The 12,350-nt window shown below is 50.6% G+C and overlaps 1 protein-coding gene across 7 annotated transcripts in view; it reads right to left on the bottom strand.

The window, feature by feature from the left end:
• The window catches only part of ACTN4 (actinin alpha 4), a 67,539-nt gene that overhangs the window by 29,331 nt on the left and 25,858 nt on the right, over nucleotides 1–12,350 (bottom strand). Inside the window, exon 1 of one of the 7 annotated variants that reach the window (XM_071209249.1) lies at nucleotides 5,988–6,200. The exons of the other annotated variants lie outside the window; for them this stretch is intronic. The gene's annotated coding sequence lies outside the window, so the exon portion shown is untranslated. Of the gene's footprint in view, nucleotides 1–5,987; nucleotides 6,201–12,350 lie in introns of those variants that run through there. 7 annotated transcript variants of the gene reach the window in all.

Raw genomic sequence — 12,350 nt, 5'->3', positions numbered from 1 at the left:
GGAGGAGCAGGGCAGGACGCCGCGCCGCTGGCAGGCAGACCTCACAGGGCCTCCGCAAGGTCGCGCGGCTGCTGTGCAGGGAAGGAGCAAAGGGGCAGGAGTCAGTATGCGGTGGCCAGGGAAAAAGGAGGGCAAAGCGTCCCCGAGGGGCACTCAGCAGCCTTGCCAAAGTCAAGGCTCCCATTTCCTTTGGGAAGAATCACAGCTACTGGCCCTCTGTGGGAGGGAGAAAGGGCAGAAAGCAGCGAGCTCATCTCGATTTATTGTCAGGGGTCGATGTGAGCGGGTGGAACGCTGAACAGCCAGAATGTGGCAGTGGCCGAGTCCGCAGCGCCTCACCCGGGAGGCACTCCATGTGCTCACCTGTCTGACAAGTACTGGCTTGGGGCCTCTACTATGTACTGGCCATGGGAGGAAGCATAACAGACACATAATTTCCTTCCACCAGGGAGGGGGCTAATTGTTACCAACCCTGAGATCATATAAGATATTATCTCCATTTAACAGATGAGGAAGTTGAGGCAGAAAGAGATTAAAGTCACATACCCTAATAGAGTAGGGATTGGAACTCAGAGTCCAAGCTGCTAATCGCATTATTCTTTCACCTCCACAACTTTCCTGGGGTGCCAGGGACGTAGATCTGAATTTATGGACAGACAGAAAAGGCTCTTGTAGCCCAGTGGCCAAGGGAGCCAGGAGGCCTCCCTCACAGGAAGTGGGATTCAAGCGGGAGGTAAAGGCTAATTAGGAGTTAGGCAGGCAGAGGAGACAGCACGTGCAAAGGCCGCGAGGCGGGGAGGGGGTCTGGCGGGGTGAGGAAGGCAACGACCCCCAGTGGGGCTGAGGACAAAGCTGCTATTCTGCAGACCACAGCCTTCTTCCTCGGGAAGGAAACAGGGATTCTATTACACAATTGTGAGCTCAAAAGAGTTGTCAAATGAAAAGATGAACAAGAAGTCGAGAGACTTTGGGCATCAACTTATTTTGGGAAGTTATCTTTTAAACAGGGGGGAAAATAGGTTGAGATGAGCTTCATATGACAAGCCGAACCGCTATCAAAACGTGGGGCAGTGGAGTGGGTGGAGTGGATGAAGCTTAGTGGTTGAGCGCACGCTTCCCATGTATGAGGTCCCGGGTTCCATCCTCCGTACCCCCTTAAAGAAAAGCGGGGGGGTGGGAAATCATTCTGCAAATGCGCGAGCGACACCGCTGAGCTAGCTGGGGACCAGAAGACAGAGCCAGCAGAACGGAACCCCACAGGCCCAGACCCACCTTTGTCCCCGACTGCAGATGAGCTGGTACCTGTGTGGGAGGAGGAAGGCGGAACAGTGCCAGGGGTGGCCCTACTGCCCCCAGCCAGTCCCTGGCCACCCTGTGACGGGGAGCTGGCCCCCCGTCCTTGACCTATCTTGGGAGGAAGGAAGGATGTGGACGGTGCTGCCTTTGAGAACACACATGAAAAAACCACAGAGACGCGCCTCCAGAACTTGCATCTGCACACTGGCAGCCTCTTGCTAAAATAGCACAGGGTGTGAGAGGGGGAGAGGAGGAGGAAAAGACGAGCTGCTTGGTGCATCTGAGATCACCACTGCCTGTGCGGAGCCCCATGGAAAACTGAGGAGGGCAGGCTTCAGAGGGGCCTCGGAGCTGTTTCCGCTTCGTCACTGTGCTGGGGGAGGGGACCACGCATCACTGGCCATAAAGTCCTTCCTGTGTCACGGGGACCCCTCCCAGCAGCCAGGATGCCGGGCGGCTGGGTGAATGAATGATCGACATTGTTTGGGAGGTGACCTAAGCAGCCAGGAATGTGGCAGCAGTGGGCTTTAATGAGCCATTCATCGATGATTCCCTCCCCCAACCCAAAGAGGTAAAGCCGGGTCTACCCTTTGGGCAATCACTGCCTAAGAAACAAACTTGAGAGACAGGGCCCACAGGAACGGGGTGAGCACAGCAAACCCAAGCGCAAGAAGAAAGGGTTCTGGTGGGATATGTCCGGTCCAGCTGAAAAAAACTTTCCTTCCCTGCAGCAGCTTCCTGTCACAAAACGCGTTCTCGGTACTGAAGGCGGTGGCATGGAAGGAAGTCTGTTGGAAGTGGGAATTCCACTAAGCCCTGAATAAAAGGAGCCTTTAGAAAGTCAGTTTGGGCCAAGAGCTCCTGGACTGGGGCTGGAAGCTCTGCTAGTCCCACCGTCCCAGAAGGGCCGGTCTTGGTGAAGAGAAACAGAGCAAGCCAGGCAGATGCTCACATGTGGATTCCATTGACTACACGCTGGAGGAGATTTTAGGAGAAACTGTTCACCGCCTCAAGCCGCATCCCCCGCCTTCCGTTGTGTGCGCAGCCCACCCCTTAGCAGGACGTCAGGGCCAGGCCCAGCTTGCATTTCTTTTCCCCAGGCCACATGGAGACAAGACAGGGCTCCCTGGGTCCTGGGAATTTTCAAACCTCATCTCTGAAATACCGTGTCGGGTTTGCCGCTCCGCTGGGGCATCGGCTGCTTTTTGAGGGGGAGGGCGCCGTCCCACCTCCTGAACTCCCACCTTGCCTGCTGTGGTCTCTGACGCTGCCCATGGTTCCCGCTTGCAAAAGTCCTCAGGAAGGATTTCCAGGGCTTGGACACAGGGGAGGAACGGCTATTTATTCCTAGGGAAGACACCGACCCTTTTTATCGCCCATCTGCCTGGCGACTGCCAGGCCCCAGGCCAGGCCTGGCCTCAGTGGGGCATCTTTTCAGTTCCGGAAAGCAGAGACTGCTCCCCTGGCCCCTGGGCTTCATCACCAACTCTAAAGGTCCTTTCAGGGACCCGATGGCTAAGCCTTCTGGAATCTGGGTTACCAGCGCCCCGGGCCAAACAGCGATTGCCCTGGCAACATCTGCACAGGGAGCCGGTTAAACTTCTGAAATGGTTTTTGAGACTGTACATGTCAGCATTTGTGTGGACTCCATTGCGTTCACCAGATTCCAAAGGATATGTTAAGAACCAGGGACCAGAGATTGAAAGAACAAAAAATGAACTGGACGCGCTGCCCGTGGCCCAGCGGCTGGAACCCAGCTAACCCAGGCAGCACAGGTAATGGGTCAGGGTTGGCAAAGCTGCAACCTGAGAACACAATGGGCTGCTCACAGTACCCAAGCCCCAGCCAGGGGCCGAGAGGCACACTGTGTGCCTGCCCCATTGACAGCATAACCTAATTTGAGAGCAATTACAGTGAAATATGGAATGCTTCTCAGGTCCTGGCCTGAAGTTGCCTTATTCGGAGTTTTCTCAGTCTCCATGAAAAAGCTCTGACTTTCCCAGTTGGAAGAGAGGTATAAATACCGCAGCGTGTTCTACAAGCATTCCAAAGGCCCTGCGTGTCCATCCACAAACCAGCTCCTTACCCCCACATCCCCTCCCAATAGCTAACATTCCATCCTTGGCCAGTCTCCTGCTGGGCAACAGAAAATGTACATTTTGTTGCGGCAATGAACGAATTTACTGATTTTGGTGTGAAGTCCCCTCAGGAGAAATGCTGGACTAAGACTTTCTTCTCCTAGCTTTTTACAGGGCTGGTTTTACCTCATTCTCAGACTTTCCTCAAATGTCATCATCTTCGGGAACCCTCCCTGCCCTTGCTAGCACTCTATTCTGTTGTGTTTTATCTGCTGCACTTACTACTAACAGGAATTTTATTCTTTGTTCGTAAGCAGGCTCCCTCCCAGGTGTAATGCAAGCTCCATGGGAGTAAGGGGCTTATATATCCTGTTTGCTGCAGGACCCCAGTGCCTGGGACAGGGCCTTGCCCATAGTAGGGACTCAATAAACCCTAGAAAGAAGGGCCCAGGGCTGGGGCTCATCATGTCCAGTCACCCAGGACTTCAGAGTTTCTTATCACACTTGACACAAGTTAGGGTCCCCACAAGAATCCTAGGGCTGTAGATATTGCAAAAACTAGGCAGAGAAGAAAATGCGCTTGGCTTGCCAGACCCCTGGAAGAGACCCGGGTCAAAGGAGAGCTCCTTGGCAGCCCTTTCCGCTCAGGCCTGAGTACCGCGGAGCCCGAGAGACCTTGATTGGAATAGAGCTGGAGGAGTGAGGAAAGAACCCGGGGCCCAGTGCTCCAGAGAAAGGGCTCTCAGGTCTAAACACACATGGGTTCAAATCCTGGCTTCACCACTTAGTGTGTGTGGCCTCAGAAAACGAATTTCCCTTCCCTAAGTTTCAGTTTCCTCCTTTGTAAAATAATCCGATAGCCAAGAGACATGTTGTAAACATTCGACAGGATGACACAGAAAAGCACTACACACAGAGCCTGGTCCAGACTGCACGGACGTTATATTCACTGCTATTTTATTCCTGTTCCAGAAGGTGCCACTGCTCAGTATTAGCCCTGCAGCTGGTGAAGCCAGGCCCCTCGGATCTTCCCAGAAGCTGCTGCACTCTGGGGGCTGACACAAAGCAGTCCCCCAAACTCCCCCCCTCCCTTAGTCCAACCACCCAACTACCAAATGAACAAAGGAACATAATCACCAGATCGCATGCTTCTTGCTTCCAGAGATCTTTCAAATCCAGTGGTTCTCAACCCTGCCTGCACATTAGAATTACCCAGGATCTTTTTCTTTTTTGAGATAATGAATGTTTCAAATTCATTACTGTTTCAAACCACTTAAGTTTTGAGGCAATTTGATATGCAGCAATAGATAACAAACAACAATCCAGGAGCAGGTCACCGTGTGCACGTACTTTGTGACCATGTACAGTTTGGAGAATAAATATTTTTTAAAATTAATGTATCATTCACAGTCCATAAAATTCACCCTTTGAATATATAAAATTCAGTAGTTTTTAGTATCGCCCCAAGGTTGGGCAAACATCACCACTGTTCCAAAAAGGAAACCCCAAATCTGTCAGCAGTCACTCCCCACTGCCCTCCCTGGAGCCCTGGCAACCACCCACCTACTTTCTGTCTATGGATTTGCCTCTTCTGGACATTTCATATAAACAGATTCACATCGTATGTAGTCTTTAAAAAAGAACACACACACACAAAAAAAACCCTCACCAGGTGCTCTAACATGCAGCCAGGGTTGAGAAGCAACACTCTAATAGAACTGCCTCATTCCCTAAATGAGAGATCTAAGGCCCAGGGCAAACCACTGGATTTGATAGACTGGACTGGATCCTTGGGGCTAAAAGAAACCCCCAGGGGGGATAGGCAGCGCTGGGCAGGGAGGTGCTCCCGTTGGAGCCCACCTCTTTTCTCAGACTTTTCTAGAGCCACCCCACCATGGAAAACCAGCCAACCGATTCCTCTCTAAGGGGGGAGCTCCTGTCCTCCCCATACACAGTCCTCTTACAGAGGAAGACATGAGTTTGAACTCAAGGCAGGTGGGGCCAACAGGGCAGAGGCAGGAGGCAGTGCTCAGTTCTCAAAGGAGAGCTTTTCAGCAGGAAGAGGAGATGGGTAAGGCCTACCTTGAAATAGCTACCTTTAAAAGAAAAAACTTCCACTCCCAAAAGGCAGTTTTTGAATTGGGGCAGCCTGCCCTCCATCTCCTCTGGCCCCACTGGCATTTTGCTGTGAAATGATCAGGCACCAGGGGCCCTTCACCTGCAGAGCAGGGAGGTCTCAGCTACAAAAACCCCATTTACTTCCAACAGGTCACAGCTGAGCTCAGGTTGCCCGGTGAGGGTGGGGGGGATTAAAGATTGTCTGGTTTAAGCTTTGATCCTTCAAAAAGATAGTAAAGTGAGCCAATCCTGGCCTTGAGTCTGTGTGGCTTAGAATCCTAATAAGCACCTAGGAGGACCAGTCTTTAGAATTAACATTTTATTCTGGACAAATCCACCCATGCACTTGCTCATCCAGATAAGAGGTGTTTGGTATTTAGAAAGAAAAAGTCAGAGGGGGTACCGATGGGAACCAAGTGAAGTTCAGGCAAGAGCTGCTGCTTCTCAGCATGCCTCCACACCGAGCCACCCCGCAAACTCCCCAACAGATCCTACCAGGAGCGGGGAATAGGCAGGCCTTCCATCCAGGACGGGGCACGGCTCCCACTGCTCCCTCTGCTCACTCTCAGGCAGGCAGCTGGTTTTCTGCTAGTGTTTACGTGGCCCCACACTGGGCCTTGCTGGTGGAAGCACAAGCAGGCCGGGCCTTTCAGGGTGGTGTGGGGCCCTCTTCACAACTGAGCTCCCCCACCGCGACCTTTTCCCTCTTTCCTGTTTTGGGAGGTTCTGACTCCACAGTTCTACTCAAGTCAAAGTGGGAGGGGTGTCTGGGGATGGGTGGTATGCTGGGGGGGGGGCCGGATTTAGTCTGAAATCTCTGATCTTAACACACTCTGGAGCCAGGCCCCCTGAGGCAGCAGCACCCACAGCCATGCACTTGCATATCCTAGGTCCCCAACGGCTCCCTGTTGTCAGGGCCTGGGTGTAAGATGAACCCTTTCAGAAACAGGGTGAGCCTGGAGCTGGGAAGAGTATGTAGGCCGTTTATCTGCATAATCAACCCCCCTCTTCTCTGGGAGATCAGCACTGGCAGGGGGCCCAGCAGGGTGCTGGGCAGCCTGCCTGCCCTTTCCTAAGGCTCAGCATGGCTTCCTTTTGGGGAGAGCTCATAGGAGGGGCTGAATGAATCCATCAATCTATCAGGAGGTGCCTCTGACCAGAAATCCCAGGCTTGGAGTCCAAAAGGCCATTGGTGGTGTTAAAAGTTATCCAACCTGCCCTGAGCCTCGTGTGAGTAGGTGCTGGCTCAACGTCCCCGCATTAGGATAGTGTGGGGTGTGCAGTTTTTGTGGGTTAAGAAATCACCCTGGGTTTGAGGTCTCTCTTCTTGTTTTTCTTTACCATATTCAATCTCAGACCCCTTGGACACACAAGATAGACAATAGTAACAGTGTCTCAAGAGGATGTAAAAAAAGAAAAACGAAAATAAGGTTCTATGGCCAAAGGGTAATTATAGGATTGGGAGGAACCAGTAGAGAGACTGAAACCTGACTCATAATTGCTCCATTAAAAATGGTGGAAACGTTTGCCCTGGCAGAAAGTCAGGGCTAAACTCTCACCCAGGCTTGCCCCACCTACAGGCCTGGGGCCAGCGCTAACCCCACCTGCAGTCACGAGGTGGCTGTCTCCAGGAACACCTTGACGTCAGAGGCAAAAGGGACTCCTGTGCTCTGGGGCGGATTGCTTCCTGCCTGTCACAGTTGAGGACTGGTGTGTGGGGGGGGGTGGGGGGGACTGGGGCACCACGGTGAAGGTGTGGGGTCACTTTTCCAGGAAAGGGCTCAGTGGTCCTGAGGGCTCTTTTTATAACATGTGAGGATTGGAGATTGGTGGGGTCTCTGGGTACCAGTCCAAACTGCCCTATTAAAGCTCCTAACCAAAGACAGCAAGAGGGATTTTTGAGTGGGAGAGGTATAAGGTTTAGCCTAATATAAATGGTTCACATTTATCGAGTACTTACTATATACCAAGATTTGTGCAACGCACCTTATGTTTTACAGATAAGGCTTGGCAAGCTGAAGCATCTGCCTGCCAATGGTCACAGTCGTGGAGCTAGGAAGTGGCAGAGCTGGGACACACTGCCTCCAACTAACATGGAGTCTATACAAGGAAGGCTGCGTTCTGGTTCTGGTTCTTGCTCTGGGAAGCCCCAGGTGAGGTACCTCACATAGTTTCTATCATTTAACTACCCTAAGGAAGACACAAAGCCTAGAGTGGCCCCAGAGGGCAGATTCCAGAAGCCATAACCACAGGAGGAGCTGAGCTGCTGCCTGAGTCATGTGAGAGGTACGGTGAGTCAGGTGACCCTGCGAGAATCAGAGCTATGCTGAGGTGGCCTTGTTACCTGGACATTCCTGTGATTCTGCCAAAGTAAAAAGTAACCCGAGGAGTTTGCCTTATATGGGCACAATGACAGATTTCGACACAACAGTGTGTTAACCAACCCTGTATCAAATCCCTTCCTGGACTGCACAGGGGATGCCAGATAAAGCTTCTCTGAAAGTATAGGAAATAATAACCATTTATGACAGGCTATCACTAGTGACTCATAAAACAAAGGTGCAACCCAACTGCCCTCTTGTCCTTTCAGAGAGGGGAAGGAGGCTGGTGCCCCGCTGGCCAGGCAGTGGCCCAACACTTCTCCCATGTGTGGCAGGGGGAGGCCTGGCTTAGACCCACCCCTGTTCACTGTGCCTGGTTGAGGCAGGCCTGAAGGAAAGCAGTTTCAGGCGGCCTGTACAGCAAGTCCTGTCTGGGTTCAGAGAGCCCTTACCACTTGCTTTCTCGCAGACGAGTCCGAAAGATGGGAGGCAGGGGCTGTAGTGGAAGACACAACCTTGCTGGCTGGCATGGAATAAATTGGTTAGGTTTGAATGCACTGACACAGCTTGAGAACTAGAAAACTGACAGGCCTCACAGGATTCTGGAGTCATCCCAGCCTGGGCACACAGGGCTGGAACAAGATACCCTTCCCAGACAGTCCACAACCTCCCCAGAAGAGAGAGAATTCTCTGAGCATCTCCCAAACTTCATTCATTCATTCCAATTTAAAATGTATTGAGAGAGTGGGTGTAGCTCGGTGGTTGAGTGCCTGCCTCGCATATAGGAGTTCCCAGGTTTGATCTCCGGTACCTCTTAAAAAAATGTATTGAAGTGGAAGTAACCCAAGTGTCCATCAACACATGAATGTGGTCTAGCCTACTATGGAATATTACTCAGGCAAAAAAAGGAATGAAACTCTGGCATATGCTACAACATGGAAGGATCTTGAAGACATCATGATCCGTGAGATTAGCCAGATACAAAAGAACAGATACTGTATGATTTCACATACATGAAATAACTACAAGAATATGCAAGTCATAGAAACAGAAAGTAGATTATGAGTCACCAGGGGTAGGGTAGGAGGGTGAATAGGGAGTTAATGCTTAATGGGTAGAGAGTTTCTCTCGGGGTTATTTGGAAGAGTTTTGGTAATGGATGGTGGTGATGGTAGCACACAATGTGAATATAATTAATGCCACTGAATTATACAGTTGAAAGTGGTTTAAAAGGGAAACTTTCTGTGTATATAGATTACCAAACACAAAAATGTATTGCATACCTACCATATGCCACCTGCTATTTTAAGAAATGGGATTAAATGAACAAAAGCCCTACCCACCTGCAGCATTCAAGTGGAGGAGACAAAGCCTTTGGAGGGTCCAAGTTACAGAGTGAGATGACAGACAGACACACACACACATACATCAAGGGCTGTGAAGATTACAGTGTGGCCAGAACAGGAACCAAGAGTCCAGTTAGGATGCTACTGCAATTGCTCAGGCCAGAGATGACGGGGTGGATTGGACCAAGTTTAGGGCAGTGAAGATGGAGAGAAATGGGAGGTTTGGGGATACACGCTGAAGGTCAAGAGGACTTGCTGTCCTTTGTCAAAGGCTCCCCTCTCTCCCTCCAACACATACACACAGAACTAGAACCATCACCTCTGGGAGGCTGGGGACCAGAAGGTGACCACTATCCACAAAGCACGAAGCTGTATCCAATGAGATGCAGCCAGAACCTTCTTTAGAGACACTAGGGTCTAAGGGTGAGCCACGGTGGATTTCTCAGGAGGGAAACAACAGTGGACAGTTTCCCTTACTGGAGAGGTGGAAGGTCACACTGATTTCCTTAAAGGAGTGACTTTCCAACAGTGTTCCCAAAAATGCTGTTGGGGGTGGGGTGGGTGCGTGGGGTTCCAGGGGTGAGGGTAGGTATTCCCTACTCAAATTTAACCATAAGAGCTCATTTAACTGTTTTATAATATTGCAGATCCATGTGAGACTCAATTTGAAAAACGGTGGCTCTGTTAAAAGTATCTTTGCTTTAAATCTTAAATCCTCCATGCAAAATCAGTTCCAAATGGTTGTTGCCCCCTTCTACTGTTGCCTCGACCTCTCCCTGGATCAAGGGCCGAGCTGCAGAAGGCAGAGAGGAGTGTCTGGTCCTCTGATGGGAATCCCTGTCCCTTCCTCCCCCACTGATTCCTCCCCCACTGAGGCCTTTGATCCTCTCTGCTCTGTGGGTGGCAAGCCGCTGGAGGAAGGCAGGCATCAGATGTGCTTTGGTTCCAGTCCCAGGGCTGAGGGGGGCTTCCGTCTGTAAGGTGGAGGAGCATGAGCGAAAGGAAGATAAGAAAGCCTGTATCCCAAATTTCCCCCAATGACAAATGCTGCTGTAATTCCAGCATCTGTCCTAGTGTCCACAGATGGAACCCGACCATTCCCTTCAGAGGGAGCAAAACCCTGTCATGAGTTTCTAACTTCAATGCATCTTCTCTTCTTAAGAAATGATAAAACAAAGGGAAAAGGAGAAAAGAACCAAAGGCAAAGAGAGATCCTGCACTTATTTAACTAAACATCTACTGAGCTGAAACCTGCCTTCAGGTAGCTTCCCATCTACTGAGATTCAGATGAGTAAAGGGAGACTCACAACCAAGGATCTGGGCAGAGCTGGTAGAAGCCGTCAGAGTCCAGTAGCCCTGCCCTCAGGAAGTGCAGTCTGGTTGGAGGGAGACAATGGAAAGCCAGACGCGGCAGGGCAGTGTGATACAGGGACGGCAAAGCGCAGGTGACAGCTGATCTGGTCCCTGAAAGAGGAGCACTATTCTGATAGATGATGACCTGGAAGAAGGTCACTCCACATAATGGTAACATCATGAGCAAAACTCACAAGAGCACTCTCCTACCAGAGAAAGACAGACTTGATTGCCCCAAGGAGATATTTGGGAACCCCTATGACAGGGTGGGAAGTGGTGGCAGGAGATAGTGTCACAGAAGGTAGAGGGGTCAAAGAGCTCAAAATTTGCTCTCTAGGCAGTGGGTGGCTGGAGGAAAGGAAGGTTTCTGAGTGACCTGATTAGATATGAATCACAAAAAGGTAATGTTCATAGAGCCACAGAGATGAACCAGTTAGGAGGCCACTACGGGAGACCTGAACATAGACGAGAATGACAGCGACGAGCGTGGACAGCAGAGTGCTTACCATGTGGCTGGCATGGTGCACAGGGCACACAGGCACTGGCCCGGTGGAGTCTCACCACAGCCCTTGGAAGACATTACCCTCATCTTCCAGAGCGGTTCAGTCATTTGGCCACTGTCAAACACCTCTTGGGTAGTGAGTGGCAACACTGTGCTCTATGCCCGAGCTGTCTTTTAAATACTATATGGCCCTGAGGAAGGACACTGGCAAAAGCAAAAAGGAGGAGGAAGGTCAGGACTCTAGGCATATCTGAAAGGGAGGGATCAGTAAAATCTGGTGCCCATTACAGGAAGGAGGAGCCAAAAGAAGATTCCAAGATTTCTGACTTGGGTGGCTTACGGATGGGGCAATGCCAAACTGGGATCTGGAGAAGCCACAGAGAGGGGCTTGAAAATGAGTTCGGTTTGGGACCCACTGCAATGAAAGTATCTGCTACACAACCAATAGACATCAGAAACTGACATCTAAAACTCAGCAAAAATGTCATTTGTTCACACATGCATTCAATTAGCCACCCAAATGTTTCCTGAGCTCCTACTGTATACCAAGTATAGTGCTGGGCATTCAGGGAAGAATAAGACAAGGTTCCCCCATGAAAGATCGCAAAGTCTAATAGGGGAGAGGCAGGTGTTTATAAATAATTGCAAAAGAGTGTGTTAAGTGGGTCAGAACTAAGAAGTGATACTTAAGGCCAAGAAGGTAGATAAAATCCTCCAGGGAAAGACAATGTGAAAAGCCCACATTTAAGAGGTGGGTAGAAGGAAAGGATTCAGACGAGGTGAGAAGGAATAATCAGAGAAGTAGAGAGAAGGTGATGTCAAGGAAACCAACTGGAAGAATTTTTTTTTTTTTTTAAGATTTTTTATTTTATTTCTCACCCCTTACCCCCACCCCCAGTTGTCGGCTCTCTGTGTCTGTTCGCTGCATGTTCTTCTGTGTCTGCTTGTATTCTTGTTAGTGGCACCAGGAATCTGTGTCTCTTTTTGTTGCGTCATCTTGCTGTGTCAGCTCTCCGTGTGGGGGCAGCACTCCTGGGCAGGCTGCGCTTTTTTTCACATGGGGTGACTTTCCTTACGGGGCACACTCCTTGTGCGTGGGACTCCTCTATGCAGGGACACCCCTACATGGCACGGCACTCCTTGCACGCATCAGCACTGCGCGTGGGCCAGCTCACCATACGGGTCAGGAGGCCCTAGGTTTGAACCCTGGACCTCCCATGTGGTAGGCTTATGCTCTATCATTTAAACCAAATCCGCTTCCCTGTTTTTCTTAAGACGTGATCAGAAGCATCAAATATGATGGGATATGGTTATGTTAGAAATACATACATCTGGG

Source organism: Dasypus novemcinctus, chromosome 18, assembly GCF_030445035.2.
Source record: "Dasypus novemcinctus isolate mDasNov1 chromosome 18, mDasNov1.1.hap2, whole genome shotgun sequence".
Taxonomy (NCBI): Eukaryota; Metazoa; Chordata; class Mammalia; order Cingulata; family Dasypodidae; genus Dasypus; species Dasypus novemcinctus.
Note: the sequence above shows the minus strand (reverse complement) of the source record. Positions and strands in the feature narration are given on the sequence as shown.